The sequence below is a fragment of the Callospermophilus lateralis genome, unplaced genomic scaffold (assembly GCF_048772815.1).
Source record: "Callospermophilus lateralis isolate mCalLat2 unplaced genomic scaffold, mCalLat2.hap1 Scaffold_98, whole genome shotgun sequence".
Taxonomy (NCBI): Eukaryota; Metazoa; Chordata; class Mammalia; order Rodentia; family Sciuridae; genus Callospermophilus; species Callospermophilus lateralis.
The window spans coordinates 5,156,286-5,169,063 of record NW_027517992.1 but is presented as its reverse complement, the minus strand read 5'-3'; the positions used below and the strand labels follow the sequence as shown (position 1 = coordinate 5,169,063).

The window sequence follows — 12,778 nt, the reverse complement described above, 5'->3', positions numbered from 1 at the left end:
TCATGGGAATAGGGTTTCTTCTTGTGGTGATGAAAATGTCCTAAAATTGATTGTGGTGATGTCTGCATAACTCTTCCAATTTACTAAAAAATTGAATATGATATGGTAAATTGGTGAACTGTGCTTTATATAAATTATATCTCAATCATATACAAAGTATTTATTAATGCTTTTGAAAAATAAAGTTTTAGGTACAAAAAAACCCAAAAAATTGTGAGAAATATTACATTGATTAGTATCCTTATATACATTGGATATAGGCATAAGAACTATTTCTGAATATAAGTGTGTCTCTTATAACATCTCCAACTCTTATGATCTATGGCTGGAGACGTAGCTCAGTGGTAAAATGCTTGCCTAGCATGTGTGAGGTCATGGGTTTGATCCCCAGAACCACAAAGAAAAAAAAAACTTTATGATCTGGATTACATAAAGTAACCAAAACTATTAAAATGACAGAGTTCATCAGAATTCTTGCCATATTCAGAAGGATGGTGTTCTGAAGAAATGAAATATGATCATCTAAAACTGTGGAAAAGCCACCAGAATCACAACAAATCTGTTACGCATTCCTTTGTTGTTGTCTGTTGTTGTTAACTTCTCTTTTCCAACCCAAACAACAGAAAATCAGATCCCCTTCAGTATACTCTGAGAATCCTTTTTCTACCCTGGATTTGCAATATAATCACATTTCAGCTATCTCAATAATATATGTCTTTGTTAGAATTGCTATAAATGAATTAGATATTGGCAGTTTGTGGAATTTATAGGAACATTCTATTTAGTTCTTTTTTGGCAGGGGATACTGGGACTGAACTCAGGGGCACTTGACCACTGAGCCACATCCCCAGCCCTATTTCATATTTTATTTAGAGACAGGGTCTCACTAAGTTGCTTAGTGCCTTGTTTTGCTAGGGCTGGCTTTGAATTTGATATCCTTTTGCCTCAGCCTCCCGAGCGGCTAGGATTACAGGCATGTGCCACTGTGCAAGGCCCTCTTTAGTTCTTAAATTAATTTTTTACCTCTTACTCAAAGCATGTTTACATTAAAAGGATTGCACTAGTGTGAACTGAGATAGACTGACAAATGTTCTGAGATCTAGACCCTGCTCAGTTACTGGGGATTTAAATGAAACAGGGCAAACAAATCATTTCATTTCTTTCCTCAATAGAGAATGTGACCACAAGTCTGAGACTCCTTTCTGTTTGAAAATGCTTTGATTTTATGATTCCCTACTTAAAAATCTTACTTAGTTGGATAAATAAAATCTACTATTCCCTAGTCACATAAATGCACTGAGATGTGCAATCTTATCTCAATAAAAAAAAGAGTACAGGAGCTGGGTTATAGTTCTGTTTGTAGAGCATTTGCCTTGCATGTGTGAGGCACTGGATTTGATCCTCAACACCACATAAAAACAAATAAATAAAACAAAGATATTGTATCTGTCTACAACTAAAAAAATTTTTTAAAAAGGCTACATTAACTTACATTCATTCAGTTATTCACACTGTGCCTTTGCCCATACTGCAAGATGAAATCCAAATGGTAATTAAAAATGCAAATATTGTAGGAGTTTAAAAGCACCAAAAAATAAGAGAAATAAATCCAATCACTTTCTGTGCTAAACAATCTTAATATTTACAACAGATAAAACTCTTTCTAAAGGAATATCACTAAAAAATATAAAACAAAACTTACTTGGTTCTAGCTTCTTCAGGTCCTCCAGTTTAAATTCTTCCTGGGACTGTGTGGACTAAATTTAAAATATGCATATTATATCTTTTCATTACAAAGATTTCACTACACCCTATGTCTTTTAAGTGGCAAGAATCAAATATTAAAATAAATATATTTCTTGCTTTAAATGTAGAAAATGAAAAGTTCCAAACTGATTTTTGGAATATTCAAGCTAATAGAAACAGAAAAAATTAAAATCATATCTTTTATTTCTACAGTGTACAAAGTATGAACTAAATCATTTAAGTGTGAGTTCAACTGATCAATTCCAATTGTTATAAAACCCTTCTGAGATAATATTGCTTTGGGCATGAATGTCTAATATCTTATTAGAGCAATTTAGAATAATTCATTAAAAAAATCCATTTACCTGTAAAGCTGCGCTTCGCAATTCCAAGCATGTTGCAATTTTGCCTATGGTTTTCTGTAGGGAAAAAATGCTATACATCCCAAGATAATTTTAACTGTCAGTTACTAAAATCAAGAATTTTTATTTATAAGAGATCTATAGGGACTGGGATTTTAGCTCAGTGGTTGAAAACTTGCCTCACATGTGTGAGGCACTGGGCTCGATCCTCAGTACTACATTAAAAAAAATAAAACAAAGATATAGTGTCCATCTACAATTTAAAAAATTTACAAAAGAGATCTATACTTCTTTAAATAAATTATTATTCCTTTTCTAGCACCTTGCAGATTTTAGAGAAGAGAATCTGAAGACAAAGGGCTGAGAAGTGGGAGAGAGATGAGTATATATTCTCCTCTAAACTAATATGCCATAACCAATTCTAAATCAAGTTTGGTTTGGTGATAGGTCTAGATATGATTTAAAGGGCAACAAAGATAGCCATTATGGAAAGCAGTGTGGAGGTTCCTCAAAAGATTAAAAATTGAACTACGATATGATCCAACAATTCCACTCCAGGATATATGGCCAAAGGAAAGGAAATCAGTAAGCTGCAGAGACACCTGCACTCCCATACTCATAGCAGCACTATTCCTATTAGCCAAGAAATGGAAACCTAAGAGTCCATCAACTGATAAGTGGATAAAAAAATGTTGTATATACACAATGGAATACTATTCAGTCATAAAAATAAAGAAATCCTATCCTTTGCAACAACATGATGGAACAAGATCATTATATTAATGAAGTAAGCCAGGCACAGAGACAAGACCCAAAAAATCTTATTCATGTGGAATACAAAAAAGTTGATTTCATAGAAGTTGAAAGTAGAATAGTAGTTACCAGTGGTTGGAGCCAGTAGGGGTGGGTGGAGGGATAAATAAATGCATCCTACATTTCAAAAGAAAAAAGAAAAATTTGAAAGTTTTTAAACATAAGAAATGATAAGTGAGTAGAAAATGTTAACTGGATTTAAATATCACACAATATATACATGTATCAAAACATGTTACCCCATTTATATGTACTATCTTTGTTATATGTAAGTTAAAATATTGACTTTATTTGTTTTAAAAATAGCTCTTTTTTAGTTGTAGATGGACATAATACCTTTATTTTATTAATTTGTTTTTATGTGGTGCTGAGGATTGAACCCAGTGCCTCACACATGCTGGGCAAGCAAGCACTCTACCATTGAGCTACAACTCTAGCCCCCAAATACTAACTTTAAAAAAGAAAACAGAAAATTAAAAAGGGGGAGGGCAATGAAAAGGGATTTTTGACATCTTCCCTTCCAATCATCTTCTCATAAAGCCTGAAATTTACTAAAAGATATCTGAAAGATAGCACAATGGTCTAATTTAATTCTGATTAAAGCTCAATTCTGACTTGTTTAAAAACGTAGGCAATATTAACAAAATCAGTATTTGTGATGAATGGTGCAGATTTTACAGTCTACCTGTTTTATAAAATAAGCTATAAAACAGATGTGATAGGGCACAGTCCTTGCTTTTAATATGCTCATGTTCTATTATGTGTGATAAAACATATACAAAATCACTATATTAAAAAGAGAGACACTCAATCTATAAGCTTCAGCAAAATAAGTTCCTTTTATGTCCTAAAGGAAAAGAACAAGATCTATATTAGGAATCCAGTCCCAAAGACTAGGGAGGATTTCCAAATCAAAGAGTTTGGAAAATTGTCATGGTTCAATTACTTAAAATCCCCAACTGAAAGCAGAGGGATAGGTTTGAAAAGTAAAGTGAAGTAGGGCATAGTCATTCTGAAAATGGACCTTCCACAAACTCCTTGCTGAGGAATCTAGGATTTCTTTAACAATAAGTTACACAGAAGTGTGTTTTTATTGTTCTTTTTTTTAAACAGACATGCCCTTAAGAACACTGTTGTGAGCTGGGCATAGTTATGTGTACCATCTACTGGGAAGGCTAAGGCAGGAGCCTAAAAGTTTAAGGCCTGTGTGGGCAACACGGTGAGATTCTTTCTAAAAAAACAAACAAAAAACCCCTTGGCTATTGTGATACAGGTATGCAATGTATACATAATTTAAAGGAAAGGGGAAAAACTGAAGGAAAAATCATTTAAGTTATTTCAAACTGTCTAAACAATATTCAGAATAAGAATATGAATAGCTAAGGTGGAAATGAAAAGGGGAGATTCATGAGATTCATAAAAGAAATTATCAGGGCAGGCAGCTGAACAATGACACTGAGACTTCTAGGTCCTTCCAAAAAAGATATTTCTGAAATGTCTTTAGGAATAAGTCTAGATCATAAAAGCAAAGAACTGTGTACATCATTTACAATGCTTACAAAATGACATATTTTGGAAAAAAACTGACACATTTTTCTGAACGCATTTTATGTATGACTTACAAAATGTTTAGTAAATTGGGGATTTGGTGATTTTGTGTTTGGTTAATGTTCTTTGAAAGGTAAAAGAGGAGTAAAGGGAAGTAACAGTATTGTCCTGGCCCCTGGTGCTTAGGCTAGTGGACACCCTTCAATTACTGTATCTTCAACAAACAGCTAGGATAGGAACTCACAAAAAAAAAACTATTATTGAGCAAGATATGCCTCTCAGACACACAAGTAATAATATTTAATTATCTCCATAATCTTTTAAAAATTTCAATATAAAAGCTTAGAAAATATGCAATTTTAATCTGAAAAGAGATTACATTTGAAAATTATATTTATACATAGTTTGCAAAATACTCAGGTTTATTCATCCTCTTAAATAGCTATGTATAGAAACCAGCAGTAAGCAATCTTTTCTACATAAAGTCTAATATCCCCAATCATTGTTGTTCAAATATACCACTCAACTCCAGCAAAACTAGTAAATAATTAAGTATAAATATAATAATCAAATAATTTATTAATAACAAATACTGTTAATTATTAACCACTTATTAATAACTAATGAACACTTTCCGACAGGCTCTCCTAAGTGATTTATAAACATTAATTTAATTAACCCTCCCCACAACTCAGAGTTAGCTATGATCATTTTACAGGTGTGAAAACTGAAGTATGAACAGGTTAAGTAATTTGTCCCAGTCATCAATGCCTTCTATATAACACACAAGATATTCAATAAAACCACACACTTCAATCAATTCCATTTAGCTATATTCTTTACTATATTCTTTCAAAACTGATTTTATAAAAGAATTTTGCTTGTATTGAGATGTATCAATGAGATAATCTTCAAAATAGTGGTTAGCTTTTTTTCCTTCTTGACTTTAAAATCCATTTTATTTCACACTTCAAACATTTAAGATAAAAATGTTGTACCTGAACAATAAGAAACCACTAACAAACTATTCTCACTTAAACATTTCTTCAAGTTAAGCAAAGGCAATAGCTTTTTATACAGAAATGTACTGAACTATGGTAAAATACCAACAGGCCTTATTCATAACTATTTTAAGGGACCACACCCAGCTTCAGTATTAAAAAAGAAGTGAAACACTATTATTTCAGCTGTGGCAATAACTTTTAAAACATGTAGATTTTATTGATGTCAAAATCAAGTGCTTCCTACTGAAACAGTGTCACCTTCCTTAAAATGAACAGTTCAGAAAAATGATAAAGAAGCACAAGTTCACATATTCCAGAGTATAAGTATTGACTACTTTAATTAATGTACATTAAACCAAGCACTGAAGTGATGTTTGATTTTTAGAAAGACTTAAATCACTAGCATTTTATTCAAATTAATTGCTCATACCTAATATGATAAGAAACAGAAAACAGTATCATTTTTAGAGTATTATCTACTTTAGTTTGTCATTGCTAAGAAAATTGAGAGCCCTAAAGATCAGTTAAAGGAAAACATGGAATAAAAATGGACAATTAATGAGCTAAATTAATTTTGCTAAAATGTATTCAATTTATATAATGAATAAAATCAGTTTGAAAATAAACATAATTCAGTACAGTCTTTCTTAATCCAGACTTAACTTTTAAATATTTAAGCAGCCACTCATCTTCCATCTAGCTGTTGGAGGAGAGATAACACTGGGGTAGAGAAAAAGTGGAAGTAGAAAGGTGGAATCGATAAAACATAAAACAAGTGTATAGTGCTGTGATTCTCATTACCACCAAGTTTGACTCAAAACAGGGAAAAACTTTCTAAGTGTCATGAGACAGGATGTTCTATTTTGTCCAGAATCTTACATGAGAAAATCTACTACACCAAAGTAGGGAATTTCATGGAATGAAAGCTTTTGGTAGCTTTTTGTTGGCCACTAAACCCAGTTGTTATAATGACAAAACTATTGAAAACTGAAATGAAAGCTAAGGGAACTAATCGTGAGGGAGGATCAAATAAGAATCATAAACTCTTGTTTTAACTAGAAATCTTTGAGAATATTAAAAATAGGAAATAAATGTGAAGTTTCTATTCTATCACCAATTAATTTGGTTTAGACAGATTAGTAGTTCTGCTTTAGAATTCTTTAGATATAAAATAAACATTGGAAAAATATGTTATTCTCTTAAAAATTAGGATTTATTTTAATAAAACATTTATTCATCAAATATATTTGAGAGCTCACTGTGAACTAGACAGCAAAAAGTTTCATAAAGAAAGCACTTTAGTAATAAGATTGGTTTTTAAAAACCAAAAACATTTTTCAAAGTTCCACTAACTACTGAATGGTTGGCATAATTATATAACTCGTCACTGCTATCAATACATGAAATAGTATAAGCATAAGAAATATAACTCAAAATAAAACAACATTTTTGCAAAGAATAAGGTTAAAAGCATTTTCTATTTTCCTTTTTGGAGAAAAATAAATTCAGTTTTCTCTCCAGCTTATGTACAGGCATAGTATTTAATGCAGATCTAACAGTATGTGTCAAAATTTCCTGTATTATGTTCTTTAGAACACTATATCCAATGAAATATTCTGTAAAGAAAGGAGGGGAGCTTTTCAAAAGCAAATAATTTTTAAAATACTGCACAACCAAACTCTTTAAAATATCCAACATACACATTAGAATATTAAAAGTCCAGAGAAGTCACAAACTGTGTGCAAGTAATGCCTATTGGGCTGGGGATGTAGCTTACTAATATACAGAGTGCTTGCTTGCCTAGCATGAGGACCTGGGTTCTATTCTTAGCACAACACACAGACACACACACATACACACAGACACAATCTATTAATTTTTAAGAGCCAGTGTTTCCCAGAACATGTCTTGAAGACCTCTCTTTTCTAATCATTATTAACTGAAGACTTTGATAATTTTTTTCTTATGGAACAATCATATAAGGCCTATACATCAATATGAGTGTTTCTGTCTGTTGTGAATATTTCACTTGCATTTTCACAGAAATTTAAACCTTTAAATGCATATAACTTGCCTTATATAGTAGAACAGAATGACTTGGGGTCCTTCTTCAAGACCAAGGAATAGACAGGCAGACAGAAGCTCTGTCTGCAGTTACACCTGGCAGCCAGAAATGCCTCCTGGGCAGGTATTATAAATAATATGTTCCTCAGAAATCAGGCTTCCAGGAGAGGAGGAGGTACAGACCACTTTACATGTAGAGGTCACTGGAGTTTTAGGAAGGAAAGACCTTTTAAAGTCACTTAAGAGTTCTCTAATCTCTCATGTCTTATATAAGGAAAATCAGGCCCAGAGCCAAAGCCAGGATGCAAGACTTCAGTCTTCTGACTCTAGGTCTCAGCTCTCTCCTCTAGGACCTGCAGCCTCCTGGATCTTTTGGAGTACAAGATCTGGGGGTCTTTATAACCAAAGACAAGCTAAACAGCTATAAATTAAAGAATCAATAGCATTATCAACACCAACTCTAGTCTCAGAATACTAAAAAAAATCAAGAAAAAGTTAATTTTTTTCTCATCACTTAACAAGGTTCATTTTTTGATATTAACCTGTTTGTTTTGTAATTTTAGAATGTTTTAGGAGGTCAAAAGACTTTAATCTCAGGCCATGTGGCTCACAGGTTCTACTCCTGAGCAACAAATGCTGGAGAAATCTAACTAACTGAAGGCAAACAGGTGACTAAAATATGGGATCATTAAAACTTTTTTACATTTTTTTATTTTGTCTTCATATTTATAACATACTTCATTAACTATTAATTTATGTACCTGGATATCTAAGATTCTATTCATCAAGATTTAGATATTTTAAGTCTTAATTCAATGATGCCTGCTGATCATTTCATAAACAACTCCTAGACAGACTTCACAAATTTTATAGAAGTGGTATAGTGTACAGTCTTTGTTCCTTTCCTTAAGCATATCAGCTATTTCCTTTGTGATAATTATTTTCCAGGACTAAGATCCTAAGTCTCTTAAATCTATTGTGGATATTAGCACTTATTAAGGAAAAAAGAAAAACACCCTTTTAAATTGCAGTAACATAATTTTTTTGAAGTAGATTTTAAATATTTTAAAAATACAAATATATTTGGGCAAGAAATACAGCTAACCCTCTGGGGGCTTTTTCTCCCCAAACTCCTGTAACTAAGAATTAATAAACACAGGCCTGTGGACTAAAAACTTGCTTAGGTTTAATTAAAAAGTTATGCAAAAAATTACTCCCATTTCCCCTTGTGCAAAAAAAGAAAAGTATTAATAAGAGTGAATTAGGTCACCAGGATTTTCACACTGCCTTTTCTTAAGAGATGAGGAAAAGACTAACACATATTTTTCACTATCTACAGGATTAAAAATTGACTTAAAACTAGTTACTCTGAGCCAGGAGAAAATGGGAGTTGTTTCCTCCCATTTCTTCTCTTCTTTTAGAATGAAGTTACTTTAAAGTATCTCCTTTTACATAATCTCTATCAGGGAATCAACTTGATATACAAAAATTTTAATTCAAGGAAGAAAGAACAGTACTGAAACATTTTGCAATCTTATATATTTATTTAGCTGACAGATATGTACGCCAACTTCTTGACTTGAGCTAATTTTTTTCCATTTGTATTTTGGTTTGGGGGGTTTTGTGTGTGTTTTCTGTTTTGCTTTGAGAGGTGATACATAAAGAGTTATGAAAATTCAGAGTTAAGCATTGAGGTGGAATGCACTTATTCCCAATCCTTCTGTTTTTCCAAGTGACTCGGAACAAACTCCAGTCTTTGGGTTACCCACGCTTTTCAACTAAAAGTGTGAATGACTTCCATTAGAGTTAAATAAGGCCTAAATAGTTAACTAAAGTAATTCATTAAGTGATAAGTTATATATCTGTATAAATGTTCACTTAATGTTAGGCAAAGCATAATCAATCTGATTTTTTTTTACTTAAATATAACAGTTTTTTGTTTATTTTTCTGCTTAATGGACTCAAGAGCAATTTCATTTGGAATTGAATATATCTAGATATTATTTGATGGTACCTTTTGCTCTTCTGTGAATTCAGAATTGTTGTGTTGAGCTTGGGCCTCTTTTTGTAGATGTCTTGCTAATCTGTAAGAAGAAAACTTTTTTTTAGAACTGAAAGAAAACTATCTCAACTGCAACAAAGTAAAACAAATTAAATCTCTTAAAAACAATAAAGTGCATAATACTTTGTTATGTTATTGAAGTAATTCCACATTTTCAAGGCAAATCTACATTACCCTGAGAATCAAACTTTTTACAAAAAAAAAGTTTGTACAAAATAATGATGAAATAAGATACTTTTTATACCATTTCACTGGGACAAATTTCAGAATCTTAGAGCTGCAAAGAATCTCAAAAAGCACATAATTCAACTTTCTTTACTATGCACTAATTTCTTCTATAAACAACCAATAAATAGTTGTCCAGATTCTACTTTAACACTTCCAGTGAGCACCAATAATATATCAACCATAGATACGTTATCATTCTATCATAATTCATTTCCCAATGAGATTTGCCCAAATCCAAATTACAGCCATGACAATAACTCCATCAAAATATGCTTTTGAAACATTTTTAAATGGAAAATAAAGAAAAGCCGTCCACCAATCAAAAACAGAAAATACTGCTTGCCCAGTTATCATCATATCTAAAAATGGCAGGTAGGCCTTGAGTGAGTTTTCCAGGATGAATTTATGATGCTAGTCCAAGCTCAATGGTGAAGATCCAAAGCTATTTCTGAGACAGCAAAAGGCAAAGACTTACTCTTATGAAGAAAGAGAGGGAAAAAAAGAGACCAATTTTAGACACAGTATATGATTAGACATATTTCTAAACAAGTTATAAAAATGGCCAATAAACACATGAAAAGATATTATGTATCATTAGACATCAGGGAAATGCATATCAGAATCATAAAATAATTACTTAGCACCCATGCAGATGGATATAATTTAAAGAGATGAAGAAAATAATAGGCGTAGGGAGAGTACGGAAAAAACTGGAACCCCCATACATTGCTGATGGGAATGTAAATTGGTGCCAGCCATTGTGGAAAAGTTTAATATAGTTAAATACAGAGGAACTGTATGCTCCATCAAACTCCTGAATGGATATATCCAAAAGAACTAAAAATAAATGTTCACACAAAGCACATGTACACAAATGTTTACAGCAGCATTATTTGTAATAATCAAAAAGTCATAAAACCAAAATTTCCATCAACAAAACGTGGTACATATATTCAGTAGACTATTATTCAGTCATAAAGAGGAATGAAACTCACATAATATGCTAGCTACAGTTATGAATGAACTTCAAAAAGATTATGCTATATAAAAAGAAGTCATATGTAAATCGTCATGTTATATGATTCCATTTACATGAAATGTCCAGGAAAGGTAAATTCATAGAGAAAGAAAGCAGATGAGTGGTTTCCAGGATATGGAAAAATTTAGAATGACTGATACCAGGTATGAAGTTTCTTCTTGGAGTGGGAGAAATTTTTAGGAATTACAATAGTGATGGTTATAACACATTGTGAATACATTAAAGACCACTTCACTGTACACGTTAAAATAGTGAGTTTTATGGTATATGTAAAAAAAAAAGCTAGCAAAATATTTTGAAAATAAGATTGCTATTCTGGTTGAGGTCTGGGAGTAGGAATGACAGCAAGTGCTAGGTAGAAAAGGCAATTAAAGAAGAAGTTCATCACAGTTCCAAAAAACAAGAACTAGATAGGAGTTCTATTCTATGCAATCATATCCTTAAAGATCAAGTAGTATTCTCAATGGCCTCTATCCTCTTTATGAAAAGTCTGCATCCTTTATCATTAAGCAAGAAATTCTTACAAAAAAATCTTAACATTTGCTAAGATAGCTCCACCATGTTACTCAGTCAAATTTTCATCCATTTACTTACTTGCTTCCAAAGCTGGAAACCACACAATATATTTTCCTAAAATGTCATTCACTGACTCATAGTCTCACATTTTTATGAATTCTTATGCAGGAGAAGGTACAAATAAATATGGCCCATTGTCCTTTTTCTGTATTTGCTTTCTTTTTTTAACTCTTGCTGACCTATGTGGACTCTTACAGGAATTCACGGTCTATACACCCTTAGCAATGTCAACTATACATCCCTGAGTTCAGGGAAGTTATAGTGTAATAGTTTCTTTATTTGAATATTTCTACATATAATTTGCTAGGAGTGGCTATCAACCTAAGCAGGATTCTTTTTTTTTCTTTAAATAGTTTTTGTTTTGTTATTTTTTTAGTTTTAGTTGGAACCAATACCTTTTATTTTATGTATTTATTTTATGTGGTACTGAGGATAGAACCCAGTGCCTTGCACGTGCTAGGCAAGCACTCTACCAATAAGCCCAAGCTCCAGCCCCAGCCCCTAAGCAGGATTCTTGTCAGGAAAAAAAAGTATAGCTTTCAACTCCTGGTTAAATACTAATAATCAGGGCTGGGGTTGTGGCTCAGTGGTAGAGTGCTCACCTAGCATGCACAAGGCACTGGGTTCGATCCTCAGCACCACATAAATGTAAAATAAAGATATTGTGTTCATCTAAAACTTAAGAATAAATATTTTAAACTAAATAAATAAATACTAATAATCAGAATAAAGGAGACTAAATTAAAATAATCCTGTTTTCAAAAATTAGGCAACAGATTGGGAGAAAATATTGTAAAAATAAAGAACTTTTATCTGTAGTACATAAAGAACACCTACAACTCAATAGGTAAGAGATAATTCAATTTAAAAATAGGTAAAAGCCTCTACTCAAAATGTCATGTGTCCGCGAAGTTTTCCCTGATACCAGATTTAAAATGGTGGTCTCCTAATTTCTACCCCATATTCCTGTATTTCTCTTCCCTACTTCATTCTTCTTCAAAGTATTAACCATCATCTAAAATATAGGCAAGATGTTTTGCCAAAATGTGACAATAAGGCAAGAATCCAAGTTTCTACAGCTTAAGAGTCATTTTCTAAGAATGACAATAGACTCAATCTAAAAATTAGACCTATTCAACAGTAACCAAAAAGCATAAACATGTGACATGGCAATAGCTGATGAGGCAAATTAACTATTTAGAATAACTTGATGGTAAAGAAAGATCAGGCTTAAGCTAAAACCTATTAGTGTCACACAAATTCAACTAATTACCTACAATAATTAGCAAGCTTTGTCCTGCTTTAGTCAAACCAATTTTTAAAAAATGAAGTTACA

At 32.1% G+C, this 12,778-nt stretch overlaps 1 pseudogene; it reads right to left on the bottom strand.

The window, feature by feature from the left end:
- The window catches only part of LOC143641357 (axin interactor, dorsalization-associated protein-like), a 36,842-nt pseudogene extending 24,438 nt beyond the window's left edge, over positions 1-12,404 (bottom strand).
- Positions 12,405-12,778: the final 374 nt, after the last annotated feature.